The following is a 15,671-nucleotide window of genomic DNA, read 5'->3' as shown; positions in this document are numbered from 1 at the left end:
CAAACAACCCATTCAAAAAATGGGCAGAATACCTACATAGATATTTCTCCAAAGAAGACATACAGATGGCCAAGAGACACATGAAAAGATGCTCAACATCACTAATTATTATAGAAATGCAAATCAAAACTACAATGAGGTATCACCTCATACTGGTTAGAATGGGCATATCAGAAAATCTGCAAACAACAAATGCTGGAGAGGGTGTGGAGAAAAGGGAACCCTCTTGCACTGTTGGTGGAAATGTAAATTGTTACAGCCACTATAGAGAACAGTATGGAGGTTCCTTTAAAAACTAAAAATAGAATTACCATATGACCCAACAACCCCTACTGGGCATATACCCAGAGAAAACCATAATTCAAAAAGACACATGCACCCCAATGTTCATTGCAGCACTGTTTACAATAGCCAGGTCATGGAAGCAACCTAAATGCCCATCAACAGATGAATGGATAAAGAAGTTGTGGTACATATATACAATGGAATATTACTCAGCCATAAAAAGGAAAAAAACTGGGTCATTTGTAGAGATGTGGATGAACCTAGAGACTATCATACAGAGTGAAGTAAGTCAGAAAGAGAAAAACAAATATCGTATCTAACGCATATATATGACATCTAGAAAAATGGTACAGATGAACCGGTTTGCAAGGCAGAAATAGAGACACAGATGTAGAAAACAAACGTATGGACACCAAGGGGGGAAAACGGTGGTGGGTGTGGTGGTGGAGGGATGAATTTGGAGATTGGGATTGACATATATACACTAATATGTATAAAATAGGTAACTAATACGAACCTGCTGTATAAAATAAAGAAATAAAGAAGTAAAGAAAAGAAAAGAAAAAAAGAAAAGAAAAAAATAAAACAGTTTTCCTCAATGAGAGTTTTAAGTTAGTCTTTGATTTCTTCTTTCACTTTGGTTATATTCACAGAAACTCCTCTAATATCTTTGAAAAATCATATCATTTGTTTAACAAATTTTTTTTTATGTTGACAAAATATTAATCAATAGTCTAAGAAAGAAATGGACAACTTTATTTGAGCCAACCTGAGGATTATAACCCAGGAGACAGTTTTTCAGAAATCTCTGAGGACTGTTCTGTCAGTTAGAGGTCAAAGCAGAGTTATATAAGTTTTTGAGATAAAGTAACATATTGACAGTTCAACAAGATAAGTAAGGGGTCATAGTGACCCCTTATAGAACTGAGAAAGAAATGATATCTCTTAACAAGTTACCTTGTTGGCAACAGGAGAAATTTTCTTTTTTTGTAGCAGGCAGGTATTCCTGTGTCTTCTAAAGGAATCTAGTCAGTGTATAATGCACATGCACAATACACACTAAAGTGTAGGGAGTAGTGGCTCAAAAGGTAGAGAAAATTTTATCTTAAATTTTTCTTGCCCTGCCTTAAAATAACTTTGTTTCATCAAGTATATACGATATGACTGGTACTAGAGAACAATACTAGAACAATAACTGGTACTAGAACAACAAAACTTGCCCTCATGGAGCTTACACTACAATATTGCAGACAAACAATAAACTAGTTAACTAATATATAAATATGAAAATATTTAATCATTGTATGAGTAACATAAATGTTTTGCTATGATAGAGGATAGATTGATATAAGAGTAGGGGGGATGAGTTTCTTAATTGGGGAAAGATGGTCAGAGGAAAAACTCTTTGAAGACGTGAGATTTTATCAGAGAACTGCAGGGCAGAAGGGTAGTCCAGATTACAAGAAGAGACTATTAGCACTTGCATGTTGCCAGAAATGGGAAAGATTTTGGTGTGCTGTAGGATCCAAGTCTGGTATAAATGGACAACAGTAAGCTAACAGAATAGCTCCACTTGAGGTTGGCAGATTTGGTGAGTCAAGTCACACAGAGCCCTGTAGTCAAGTGTAAGGAGTTGGATGCTTTTATAAGTGTGATAGGAAGTCACTAAAATAGTTTAAATATTGATGTAATGTTATTCAATTTATATTTCAAAGATATAATGCTGGCTGTTGTATGGTGAATAGCTTATAGGATGATGTGTTTGGACATCTATAGTCTTTGTCTAGGAGAGAAGGGATGGTGTTTTAGGCTAGTATGATCACAGTCAGAGAAAATTGGATTTTTGATGTAAGTCTATAGAATCAGTAAGATTTGAAAATCAATTGGATGATGGGCAGAGGGAAAGGAAAGAATCACTGCTTCTTTCTAAATTTCTTGCTGGGTCAAGATGGAGCTATCATGTGGTAAGATGAGAAGGATCAGAGAGAAGCATGTTTTCTGAAGAAAGAGAAGTAAACCTTTAAATCTTGGGCATGTTAACTTTGAGATTCTTATCAGACATTTGCACCCATTTGTATTAATTGCTCTCAACAATTTGCTGTCCCTTCCTGTGGGAAGGTTGTGTTCTTCTGTTCCACTGTTATCAACATTGGCCATATGATTTCGCTGATGAAATGTGAGTAGAAGTGACATATGCCACTCAGGACAAAAGGCTTTAAGAGTTATTGTGTGGTTTCCCCATCATTCTTTCCCCTCTATCATGAGAGCAGCATACCACAGATAATAGTCATGATTCAAGGATAAAAAAGACACATGGATTAGAACACTTCAGCTAACAAAGAGGCATTTAATGAGGGTGTAAATAAACCTTTGGTGTAATATGCTGAGATTTAAGTGTTGTTTGTTACTATACTGTAACTTAGTTTAAGCCAACTAATTCAGTATCCTAGCGGATATGTTATGTTGGAGATACAATTTTGGGTCTTAAGGAAGAGGTCAGGTTTGGAGACATAAATTTGGAATTCAACAACAAGTAGATCTTATATAAAGCCAAGGTATTATATAAAGTCATCACATAGATGATTTTATGTGTGTTCATAGAAAAATGAATGGGTGGGGAACTCAGTTCCAGTTGCTATAGCAGAATACCACAGACTGGGTAGCTTATAAACAGAAATTTATTTCTCACAATTCTAGAGGCTGGGAAGACCAAGATCAAGGCACTGGTGTCTGGTGAGGACCCACTTCCTGGGTTATTCACAGCCATCTTTTCACTGTGTCCTCAGATAGTAGAAGGGATGAGAGAGTTCTCTGGAGTCTCTTTTACAAAGACAATAATCCCAGTCATGAAGGCGCCACTCTCATGAACTAATCATCTCCCAGTGGCCTCATCTCCAAATACCAATCACATTGGGAATTAGGTTTCAGCCTATGAATTTTGGGGGACATGAACACTCTGTCTGTAGCAGGAACTGAGTCCAGTGACATTCCAACACTAAAGTTTTAAAGAAGAGACATAGCTGCAAAGAAGCCTGAAAAGGAGAACATAATGAAAAAGCAGAAGATAAGATAAATGATTCAGCTGTGTTTAAAGCTGCAGAATAGTTAGAAAATAGAAAGTGTCTTTTTATTTATTTTTTATTTTTTATTTTTCACACACACACACTGTATTTTATTTTTACAAGAGATAAATAAACTGACACCAAGCATTGTAAATGGAGAAAGTGTCTTTTTAGCTCAGAATCATGGATGTCATGTCCTTTGTGAACCTGAAAAGATCAATTGTATTTGAGAGGTAGAAATAGATTTAGACTGGAGTTTACTGATTGTGTGATGCAGATTCCCCCTATTTGGATAGTGTATATCTTTTGGTCATTTCAGTTAGGATTTAGGACATGAATAGTGACTATTTTCAAGCCTCCAGTTAAATTTACCACAAAACAAGGAATTTTAAATGTATTAGCAGGGTGGCATAATAACCTTTGGAAAACTCTCTTTATCAATATTTTGTGTATGTATTTTTCTAAATAAAAATGGTTATTAGGGGGTTTTGGAGAAGATGGCGGAAGAGTAAGACGTGGAGATCATCTTCCTCCCCACAGATACATCAGAAATACATCTACACGTGGAACTGCTCCTATAGAACACCCACTGAACGCTGGCAGAAGACCTCAGACCTCCCAAAAGGCAAGAAACTCCCCACGTACCTGGGTAGGGCAAAAGAAAAAACAGAGACAAAAGAATAGGGACAGGATCTGCACCAGTGGGAGGGAGCTGTGAAGGAGGAAAGGTTTCCACACAATAGGAAGGCCCTTCGCGAGAGGAGACTGCGGGTGACAGAGGGGGGAAGCTTCAGAGCCGCGGAGGAGAGCGCAGCAACAGGGATGCGGAGGGCAAAGAGGAGAGATTCCCGCACAGAAGATTGGTGCCGACCAGCACTCACCAGCCTGAGGGGCTTGTCTGCTCACCTGCCGGGACAGGCGGGGGCTGGGAGCTGAGGCTGGGGCTTCGGTTGGATTCCAGGGAGAGGACTGGGGTTGGCGGCGTGAACACAGCCTGAAGGTGTTAGTGCACCACAGCTAGCTGGGAGGGAGTCCGGGAAAAAGTCTGCAGCTGCCCAAGGGGCAAGAGACGTTTTTTTCCCTCTTTGTTTCCTGGTGCATGAGGAGAGGGGATTAAGAGTGCTGCTTAAAGGAGCTCCGGAGACAGGTGCGAGCCGTGGCTATCAGCGGGGACCCCAAAGACGGGCATGAGACGCTAAGGCTGCTGCTGCCGCCACCAAGAAGGCTGTGTGCAAGCACAGGTCACTCTCCACACCTCCCCTCCCGCGAGCCTGTGCAGCCCGCCACTGCCAGGGTCCTGTGATCCAGGGACAATTTCCCTGGAAGAACGCATGGTGCACCTCAGGCTGCTGCAACATCACACCGGTCTCTGCTGCCGCAAGCTCACCGTGCATCCGTACCCCTCCCTCCCCCAGGCTGAGTGAGACAGAGCCCTTGAATCAGCTTCTCCTTTAACCTCGTCCTGTGTGAGTGAAGAACAGACGCCCTCAGGTGACCTACACGCAGAGGCAGGTCCAAATCCAAAGCTGAACCCCGGGAGCTGTGCGAACAAAGAAGAGAAAGGGAAATTTATCCCAGCAGCCTCAGAAGCAGCGGATTAAAGCTCCACAATCAACCTGACGTACCCTGCATCTGTGGAATACCTAAATAGACAACGAATCATCCCAATTGAGGAGGTGGACTTTGGGAGCAAGATGTATTATTTTTTCCCCTTTTCCTCTTTTTGTGAGTGTGTATGTCTATGCTTCTGTGTGAGATTTTGTGTGTATAGCTTTGCTTTCACCATTTGTCCTAGGGGTCTGTCCATCCGTTTTTGTTGTTGTTGTTGTTGTTTTATGACTTAAAAAACTTTTTTCTTAATAATTATTTTTTATTTTAATTATTTTATTTTATTTTGTCTTCTTCTTTCATTCTTTCTTATTTTGCTCCCTTTTATTTTAAGCCGTGTGGATGAAAGCTCTTGGTGCTCCAGGCACGCATCAGGGCTGTGCCTCTGAGGTGGGAGAGCCAACTTCAGGACACTGGTCCACAAGAGACCTCCCAGGTCCATGTAATACCAAACAGCAAAAATCTCCCAGAGATCTCCATGTCAAAACCAAGACCTGGCTTCTCTCAACGACCAGCAAGCTACAGTGCTGGACACCCTATGCCAAACAACTAGCAAGACAGGAACACAGCTACATCCATTAGCAGAGAGGCTGCCTAAAATCATACTAAGGCCACAGACACCTCAAAACACACAACCAGACATGGACCTGCCCCCCAGAAAGACAAGATCCAGCATCATCCACCAGAACACAGGAACTAGTCCCCTCCACCAGGAAGCCTACACAACCAACTGAACCAACCTTAGCCACTGGGGACAGATACCAAAAACAAAAGGAACTATGAACCTGCAGCCTGCAAAAAGGAGACCCCAAACACAGTAAGATAAGCAAAATGATAAGACAGAAAAACACACAGCAGATGAAGGAGCAAGGTAAAAACACACCAGACCTAACAAATGAAGAGGAAATAGGCAGTCTACCTGAAAAAGAATTCAGAATAATGATAGTAAAGATGATCCAAAATCTTGGAAATAGAATAGACAAAATGCAAGAAACATTTAACAGGGACCTAGAAGAACTAAAGAGGAAACAAGCAATGATGAACAACACAATAAATGAAATTAAAAATACTCTAGAAGGGATCAATAGCAGAATAAATGAGGCAGAAGAACGGATAAGTGACCTGGAAGATAAAATAGTGGAAATAACTACTGCAGAGCAGAATAAAGATAAAGGAATGAAAAGAACTGAGGACAGACTTAGAGACCTCTGGGACAACATTAAACACACCAGCATTCGAATTATAGGGGTCCCAGAAGAAGAAGAGAAAAAGAAAGGGACTGAGAAAATATTTGAAGAGATTATAGTTGAAAACTTCCCTAATATGGGAAAGGAAATAGTTAATCAAGCCCTAGAAGTACAGAGAGTCCCATACAGGATAAATCCAAGGAGAAACACGCCAAGACACATATTAATCAAACTCTCAAAAATTAAATACAAAGAAAACATATTAAAAGCAGCAAGGGAAAAACAACAAATAACACACAAGGGAATCCCCATAAGGTTAACAGCTGATCTCTCAGCAGAAAGTCTGCAAGCCAGAAGGGAGTGGCAGGACATATTTAAAGTGATGAAGGAGAAAAACCTACAACCAAGATTACTCTACCCATCAAGGATCTCATTCAGATTTGATGGAGAAATTTAAACCTTTAGAGACAAGCAAAAGCTGAGAGAGTTCAGCACCACCAAACCAGCTTTACAACAAATGCTAAAGGAACTTCTCTAGGCAAGAAACACAAGAGAAGGAAACAGCCTACAATAACAAACCCAAAACATTTAAGAAAATGGGAATAGGAATATACATATCAATAACTACCTTAAATGTAAATGGATTAAATGTTCCAACCAAAAGACACAGACTGGCTGAATGGATACAAAAACAAGACCCATATATATGCTGTCTACAAGAGATCCACTTCAGACCTAGGGGCACATACAGACTGAAAGTGAGGGGATGGAAAAAGATATTCCATGCAAATGGAAATCAAAAGAAAGCTGGAGTAGCAACTCTCATATCAGACAAAATAGACTTTAAAATAAAGACTATTACAAGAGACAAAGAAGGACACTACATAATGATCAAGGGATAGATTCAAGAAGAAGATATAACAATTTTAAATATTTATGCACCCAACATAGGAGCACCTCAATACATAAGGCAAATACTAACAGCCATAAAAGGGGAAATCGACAGCAACACAATCATAGTAGGGGACTTTAACACCCCACTTTCACCAATGGACAGATCATCCAAAATGAAAATAAATAAGGAAACACAAGCTTTAAATGATACATTAAACAAGATGGACTTAATTGATATTTAGAGGACATTCCACCCGAAAACAACAGAATACACATTTTTCTCAAGTGCTCATGGAACATTCTCCAAGATAGATCATATCTTGGGTCACAAATCAAGCCTTGGTAAATTTAAGAAAAGTGAAATCGTTTCAAGTATCTTTTCCGACCACAGTGCTGTGAGACTAGATATCAATTACAGGAAAAGATCTGTAAAAAATACAAACACATGGAAGCTAAACAATACACTACTTAATAACGAAATTATCACTGAAGAAATCAAAAAATACCTAGAAACAAATGACAATGGAGACACGATGACCCAACACCTATGGGATGGAGCAAAAGCAGTTCTAAGAGGGAAGTTTATAGCAATACAAGCCTACATCAGGAAACATTTCGAATAAACAACCTAACCTTGCACCTAAAGCAATTAGAGAAAGAAGAACAAAAAAAAAACCCAAAGCTAGCAGAAGGAAAGAAATCATAAAGACCAGATCAGAAATAAATGAAAAAGAAATGAAGGAAACAATAGCAAAGATCAATAAAACTAAAAGCTGGTTCTTTGAGAAGATAAACAAAATTCATAAACCATTAACCAGACTCATCAAGAAAAAACGGAAGAAGACTCAAATCAATAGACTTAGAAATGAAAAAGGAGAAGTAAGAACTGACACTGCAGAAATATAAATGATCATGAGAGATTACTACAAGCAACTCTATGCCAATAAAATGGACAACCTGGAAGAAATGGGCAAATTCTTAGAATTGCACAACCTGCCAAGACTGAACCAGGAAGAAATAGAAAATATGAACAGACCAATCACAAGCACTGAAATTGAAACTGTGATTAAAAATCTTACAACAAACAAAAGCCCAGGACCAGATGGCTTCACAGGCGAATTCTATGAAACATTTAGAGAAGAGCTAACACCTATCCTTCTCAAACTCTTCCAAAATATTGCAGAGGGAGGAACAGTCCCCAACTCATCCTACGAGGCCACCATCACCCTGATACTAAAACCAGACAAAGATGTCACAAAGAAAGAAAACTACAGGCCAATATCACTGATGAACATAGATGCAAAAATCCTCAACAAAATACTAGTAAACAGAATCCAACAGCACATTAAAAGGATCATACACCAGGATCAAGTGGGGTTTATTCCAGGAATGCAAGGATTCTTCAATATACGCAAATCAATCAACGTGATACATCATATTAACAAATTGAAGGAGAAAAACCATATGATCATCTCAATAGATGCAGAGAAAGCTTTCGACAAAATTCAACACCCATTTATGATAAAAGCCCTGCAGAAAGTAGGCATAGAGGGATCTTTCCTCAACATAATAAAGGCCATATATGAAAAACCCACACTCAACATCGTCCTCAATGGTGAAAAACTGAAACCATTTCCACTAAGATCAGGAACAAGACAAGTTTGCCCACTCTCACCACTATTATTCAACATAGTTTTGGAAGTGTTAGCCACAGCAATCAGAGAAGGAAAGGAAATAAACGGAATCCAAATTGGAAAAGAAGAAATAAAGCTGTCACTGTTTGCAGATGACATGATAATATACATAGAGAATCCTAAAGATGTTACCAGAAAACTACTAGAGCTAATCAATGAATTTGGTAAAGTAGCAGGATACAAAATTAATGCACAGAAATCTCTTGCATTCCTATACACTAATGATGAAAAATCTGAAAGTGAAATTAAGAAAACACTCCCATTTACCATTGCAGCAAAAAGAATAAAATATCTAGGAATAAAGCTACCTAAGGAGACAAAAGACCTGTATGCAGAAAATCATAGGACACTGATGAAAGAAATTAAAGATGATACAAATAGATGGAGAGATATACCATGTTCTTGGATTGGAAGAATCAACATTGTGAAAATGACTCTACTACCCAAAGCAATCTACGGATTCAATGCAATCCCTATCAAACTACCAATGGCATTTTTCACAGAACTAGAACAAAAAATTTCACAATTTGTATGGAAACACAAAAGACCCTGAATAGCCAAAGCAATCTTGAGAACGAAAAATTGAGCTGGAGGAATCAGGTTCCCTGACTTCAGACTATACTACAAAGCTACAGTAATCAACACAGTATGGTACTGGCACAAAAACAGAAATATAGATCAATGGAAGAGGCTAGAAAGCCCAGAGTTAAACCCACACACATATGGTCACCTTATCTTTGATAAAGGAGACAAGCATATACAGTGGAGAAAAGACAGTCTCTTCAATAAGTGGTGCTGGGAAAACTGGACAGCTACATGTAAAAGAATGAAATTAGAACACTCCCTAACACCATACACAAAAATAAACTCAAAATGGATTCAAGAACTAAATGTAAGACCAGACACTATAAAACTCTTAGAGGAAAACATAGAAAGAACACCCTTTTACATAAATCACAGCAAGATCTTTTTTGATCCACCTCCTAGAGTAATGGAAATAAAAACAAAAGTAAACAAATGGGACCTAATGAAACTTCAAAACTTTTGCACAGCAAAGGAAACCATAAACAAGACGAAAGGCAACCTTCAGAATGGGAGAAAATATTTGCCAATGAATCAACAGGCAAAGGATTAATCTCCAAAATATATAAACAGCTCATGCAGCTGAAAAGTAAAGAAACAAACAACCCAATCCAAAAATGGGCAGAAGACCTAAAGAGACATTTCTCCAAAGAAGACATACAGATGGCCAAGAGACACATGAAAAGCTGCTCAACATCACTAATTATTAGAGAAATGCAAATCAAAACTACAATGAGATTTCACCTCACACCACTTAGAATGGGCATCATCCGAAAATCTACAGACAACCTATGCTGGAGAGGGTGTGGAGAAAAGGGAACTCTCTTGCACTGTTGGTGTGAATGTAAATTGATACAGCCACTGTGGAGAACAGTATGGAAGTTCCTTAAAAACTAAAAATAGAATTACCATATGATCCAGCAATCACACTGCTGGGCATATACCCAGAGAAAACCATAATTCAAAAAGACACATGCACCCCAATGTTCATTGCATCACTATTTACAAGAGCCAGGTCATGGAAGCAATCTAAGTGCCCATCGACAGACGAAAGGATAAAGAAGTTGTGGTACATATATACAATGGAATATTACTCAGCCATATAAAAGAACGAAAATGAGTCATTTGTTGAGATGTGGATGGATCTAGAGACTGTCATACAGAGTGAAGTCAGAAAGTTATAAACAAATATCGTATATTAACACATGTATGTGGAACCTAGAAAAATGGTACAGATGAACCGGTTTGCAGGGCAGAAGTTGAGACACAGATGTAGAGAACAAACGTATGGACACCAGGGGTGGCAAACTGCGGTGGGGTGGGGATGGTGGTGTGCTGAATTGGGTGATTGGGATTGACATGTATACACTGATGAGTATAAAATTGATGACCAATAAGAACCTGCAGTCTAAAAAGACACACAAACAAACAAAAACAACTAATACTAAACTTTCTTTGGTTTATTTGTATGGAATTATGTTAATATAAATGTTTCAGACATTATGTGAACCTTCTAAAAATCTTATATGTTCTGCTATAATGTTATAAGTCATAATTCTAGTTATTATGTTAAAATGTATATCTCAGAAATAACTAAATTTCCTTGTCAACTGCATTATTATGAACTTTCATCAAATCTTTAACCGTGGTCATTTTTAAGTCTTTTGTCATTTACAGACAGTTCTGGGTGTACTCTGATGCTTTTGCAAAAATGTTCCTATAAAAGGTTTTCATCTTCAAGGAATTCATGGAAAAGACTGACAAGTACAGGTTTCTGGTAACTGACTATACTGCTGAACTAAATGAATAAACATTTTCAGAACTCTAATGGAAAACTGATGAATTCATAAAAGTGCTAACAAAAGATCAAGATGAACAAAAGAATTAATTACATGGGACTGATTGAACTGATGAGGATGATTATAATTTTTGTGACTTTCTGTTTGAAATAAAAAAAAAATCCCACAAGGATTGAGAGGCCAAAAATATACAAATCAATTTTCACTGCAAAGTAAAGAAGCTGTTAAAGTGGAGGATTACTGGACTGAATGTCAATATTATGACATTGTATGAGTGTGTTTCACGTTTGGTAATTGCAATCATTGTTGCTTTTGTTGTGTTCATCCATTTACAATGCTTGGTGTCAGTTTATTTATCTCTTGTAAAAATAAAATACAGTGTGTGTGTGGAAAAAAAAAAAAGAAAATGAAAAAGTAAGCCACAGACTAGGAAAAAATATTTGCAACATGTTGACAAGGATATTACATGCAGATTTAATTTTTTTAACTCTTGCAAAAATTAGAAGAGAGAATCTTAAAAACAGTGAACAATTTTGAACAGACACTTCAAAAAAGGAAATATATTAATGGCCAGTAAACACATAAAAATATTCAACATTGACTATCATCAAGGAAATGCAAATTAAAATACTTTGAGATATCTCTACACAGTCATTAGAATAATTAAATACCGGCAATACCAAGGGTTGATGAAGATGTATAGCAAATGGAATTCTCATACACTGCTGGTAGGATTGTTAATTTGTCCAATCATTGTGGAAAGCAGCTTGAAAGTTCTTTATAAAGTTAAAATACATCTATCATAAAACCCAGCAACTCCATTCATTTATCTGGGAGAAAGGAAGTTATATTTTCATGCAAAGACTTTCACTATAATGTTCATAGCAGCTTTATTCATAACCTCAAAGCAGAAGCAACCCAAATAGTTATCAAGAGTTGAACTGATGAATAAATTGTGGTATGCATAAAGTGGAATACTACATCAATTAAGGTGAAGAGACTACTGACATATGCAGCGACATGGACCCAAAAGATTTCACAAACTGTATAATTCCATTTATATGACATTTAAGAAGTACTGAATACAGTTAAGCAAACTGGTGGCTGCTTGGGGCTAAAGGTGAGGAGTATTGTTTGCAAAGGGGCACAAGGGAACCTTGTAGGGTTATAGAAATGTCTTAAATAGTTACTATGTTTGGAATTATATGATTGTATATGTTTGTCAAAACTCATCAAACCCGACATTACAGGGATTCATTTTATTTTATATAGACTATACCTCAATAAATTTGATTTAAAAATATGTATATGACTTGAGTCCTTAAGATCCTTTCTTGACCAACCAGCCCTAATCTTCAGTCACCCTTTTCTGATTCTGATTTATTCATGTCCTATTAATCTTGCATATCCTTCAATATTTTTCCATCTTTGAAAATTTGGCTTACTTGTATCTCCAGTCACTGACCAGTCTTTAATCTTTCAGTTCAGTTCAGTTCTGTCTTGTCTTTAAAAGACTCACTTTGGAAACTCAAATACGGTGGCCAAATGGATTTGGTTTAAATTGTAGGATGTTAGATTCTGATGAAAAGAGAGGCTCAAACACCAAGTATAAGGATTGAAAAAATTAGTTTAAAAATTTGTATGGCATTTGCACTATGTGATTTATGGGAAATAGTTTGATTTTTTAATTGTTTCAAACTTTTAGTGCATACCAGAATCATCTGGAAAACACCTTACAATGAAGGTGGTCTTAGGTAGGTTCTGAAATGTTGGTTTTTAACAAGTCTCCCAGATGATTTGAATGATTTAAAATATGGTTTTCTGACCATATTTTAAAACACTGGTTTACTGGAAAGAAGTTAACTTGGCCTGTTTGAGGGTAGAATGTGTGTGTGTGTGTATGTGTGTGTGTGTGTGTATGGTGATCCTGAGGGTTAGGGAGTATTTTACCCTCTAAATTCATATTCCAGCTCTGCCATTTTCAAGTTGAGATACATTGGTAAATCACTTAAACTCTTTGAACATGTTTCCTTCTTTGTGAGGGAAAATGATTATAGCTATTCTTGAGGTTTGTTGTACTGATTAAAGGTGTGATGTCTGTTAGGCACACAGAACTCTGACAAGCATATAATGCATATTACTTACCTTCCTTCTTTAGTTTGTGGTAAAGACGTGCGCATTCTTAAACTTTCTTCAGGTAATTAACATGGAGATGGTACCTACATTAAAAATATTTTATTTCTATATAGTTAGCCATAAATTTCAAATTGAGGAAAAGTAATAATTTTTCCTTTGTTATCAGCAGTACCTCTTACCTGTTTTACAGTGAAGAGTGTCTATTTTTTGTGATATAAATGGCTAAGGTATGGAATGGCTGAAAAAGACCTTTCATTTCCTCTCTTTTTCTTTCCTCTCCTCAGGTTTCCTCTTCTTTCCTTTCCCTTTTTCCCTCTCCCAACCGTTCTTTCCTTTCTTTCCTCCTTCTTTCCTTCCTTCCTTTCTTCCTTCCTTCCATTAATTAGTCTGAATAAAATTTGAACTATGATCTAAGCCTCCTTGTTTCCAATTCTTTTTAGCACAACTACACTGAAGATTGAATGATGATGCCACTTTTCTATTTTTGCTGGCATAACACTACCCAGCTGGTACCGTCCTGGTACTGGTCAAGCCCTAAAAACAATTCATATAGATTATTTTATCTATGCTGCATAGTAGGTTTATTGAAACCCACTAAAGTGATATTTCACAGCCATAAAATGAATATATAGTAGGGTTATGAATTCACCCTAAATTCCTCAATTCAGACTTTCGCTTGGTTTCCAAACACTTATAAAATCTAGGGCAGAATATCATTGCCATTACTAAATTTGGATTTCATTTCATTCACCTTCAGGTGCTTATTTATTTCCTATTTATTATTATTATTTGCTTTTGATTCAGGCTTATTTTTCACTATCCAGTAATCGGCACAGTCAAGTTTATCTCTCATCAGTCACTCTACATACATCTTTTCTTCCCGCTTCCTTGTTTTGAGTCATGCAGTTTCTCCAATCTGGGATAATCTTTTTTGCCAGTTTAAATTCTTCCCATTACTCAACATGCTATTCAATCTCCACATTTCCTCTGGGAAACTTTCTTCAATTATGCTAACCTTCTGAACTCCTGCCGCGGTTATAGACAGATCTCAGTGCAGCATTCTAATTACACACAGAATGTCAGAGCTGGAAGGGACCTTAGGAATCATTAAGCCTAATGCCTCTGTTCACAGAGAAGAAAATAGAGTGCAGGATATAATCTGGCAAAGTGAAGAACATGATTTTAGAGAGTGGGTAGGGGTAGGGACAAGATTTAGATGTGACACTGATGCTATATGTTATGATTACAGTCTGGATGCAAGAGGGAAGGAAGAGTAATCAAGGTTAGATGCATACAGGAGGGAGAAATGGGACTGGTAGTTCACTAGAGATGCACTGGTGTTTGGAGAGGAACATTGAGGTTTGGATGATGATCTGTATGCCCTGCCAGCAACAGTAACTCTCTAGAATGCTGGCGCCTTACTGACAGTGTCAGAATTATGCAGAAGCAGAGGGCAATGACAAACAGGTTCAATGGACATATTTACCCTTTTTAAAGAATCATATTTTAGAGCTAGGTGTTTTTCAAGTCAATCATTCCAATTTTCCAATCAATATTTGTTGATGATGGAATATAACCAAATTTACAAAGCTGTAGAAGTAGAATTTCAAGTAGAGAAGAAATAAGGAAAATCCATGGAAGAAAACATCATTCGGTCCAAGGGAAGACAGTCAAGCTAGCTCAGACTTGAAGAGGATCCAACCAGCATGGTGTAAAAGAGGAAGCCAAGGACTTGGACTGTATTTTTAGGTCAAAAGCAATCCATTGAGTGTAATTTAGCAGAAGAGTGATAAAGACACAAATGCACTTTACTCTGTGTGGGCTACCAATAAAAGGGGGACAAAACAGGGACATTATCATACAAGTGAAGAGATGTTCAACTCCCTGGACCTAAACCACTTTCCTTTTGGTTTCTATGACATCACTTTGCTGGGTTTCCTTCCACCTTCCTGGTGCCACCCTCTCAGTCTCTTTCCTGAGTCCTCAGCCTGTGTTTATTCTGTGTTTAGAATTCTTTTTTTATCCTCTAGCTCTATTCTTTCTCTAAGTGAAACTCTGTAATATTAAATTTTAGAAATGAAACTTAAAAATTGTCTGTATGCTAAATATTCACTGTTGTATATCTAAATATTCACTGTTGTATACCTGGATTCATCTCAATACAAGGCAGTTATAGATACAACTGCTCTGTTAACATACTCAGTTGAAAATCTCTTTAGACATAATAAGCTTTGATGTCTCTTCTGAAAAATCTTGCTGTGCCCTTATCATTTTAGTAAGAACAGTGCATCCATTATAACCAGAAACCAAAAATTTATCTTTGATTTCTCCCAGTTCTTAATTCCTCATATCCAATAAATTAGCAATCTTGTCTATCTCTAAAATGTATCTTCAATTGGTCCATGTATCTCCATCTTCCCTGAT

The sequence above is a fragment of the Balaenoptera acutorostrata genome, chromosome 12 (assembly GCF_949987535.1).
Source record: "Balaenoptera acutorostrata chromosome 12, mBalAcu1.1, whole genome shotgun sequence".
Taxonomy (NCBI): domain Eukaryota; kingdom Metazoa; phylum Chordata; class Mammalia; order Artiodactyla; family Balaenopteridae; genus Balaenoptera; species Balaenoptera acutorostrata.
Note: the sequence above shows the minus strand (reverse complement) of the source record.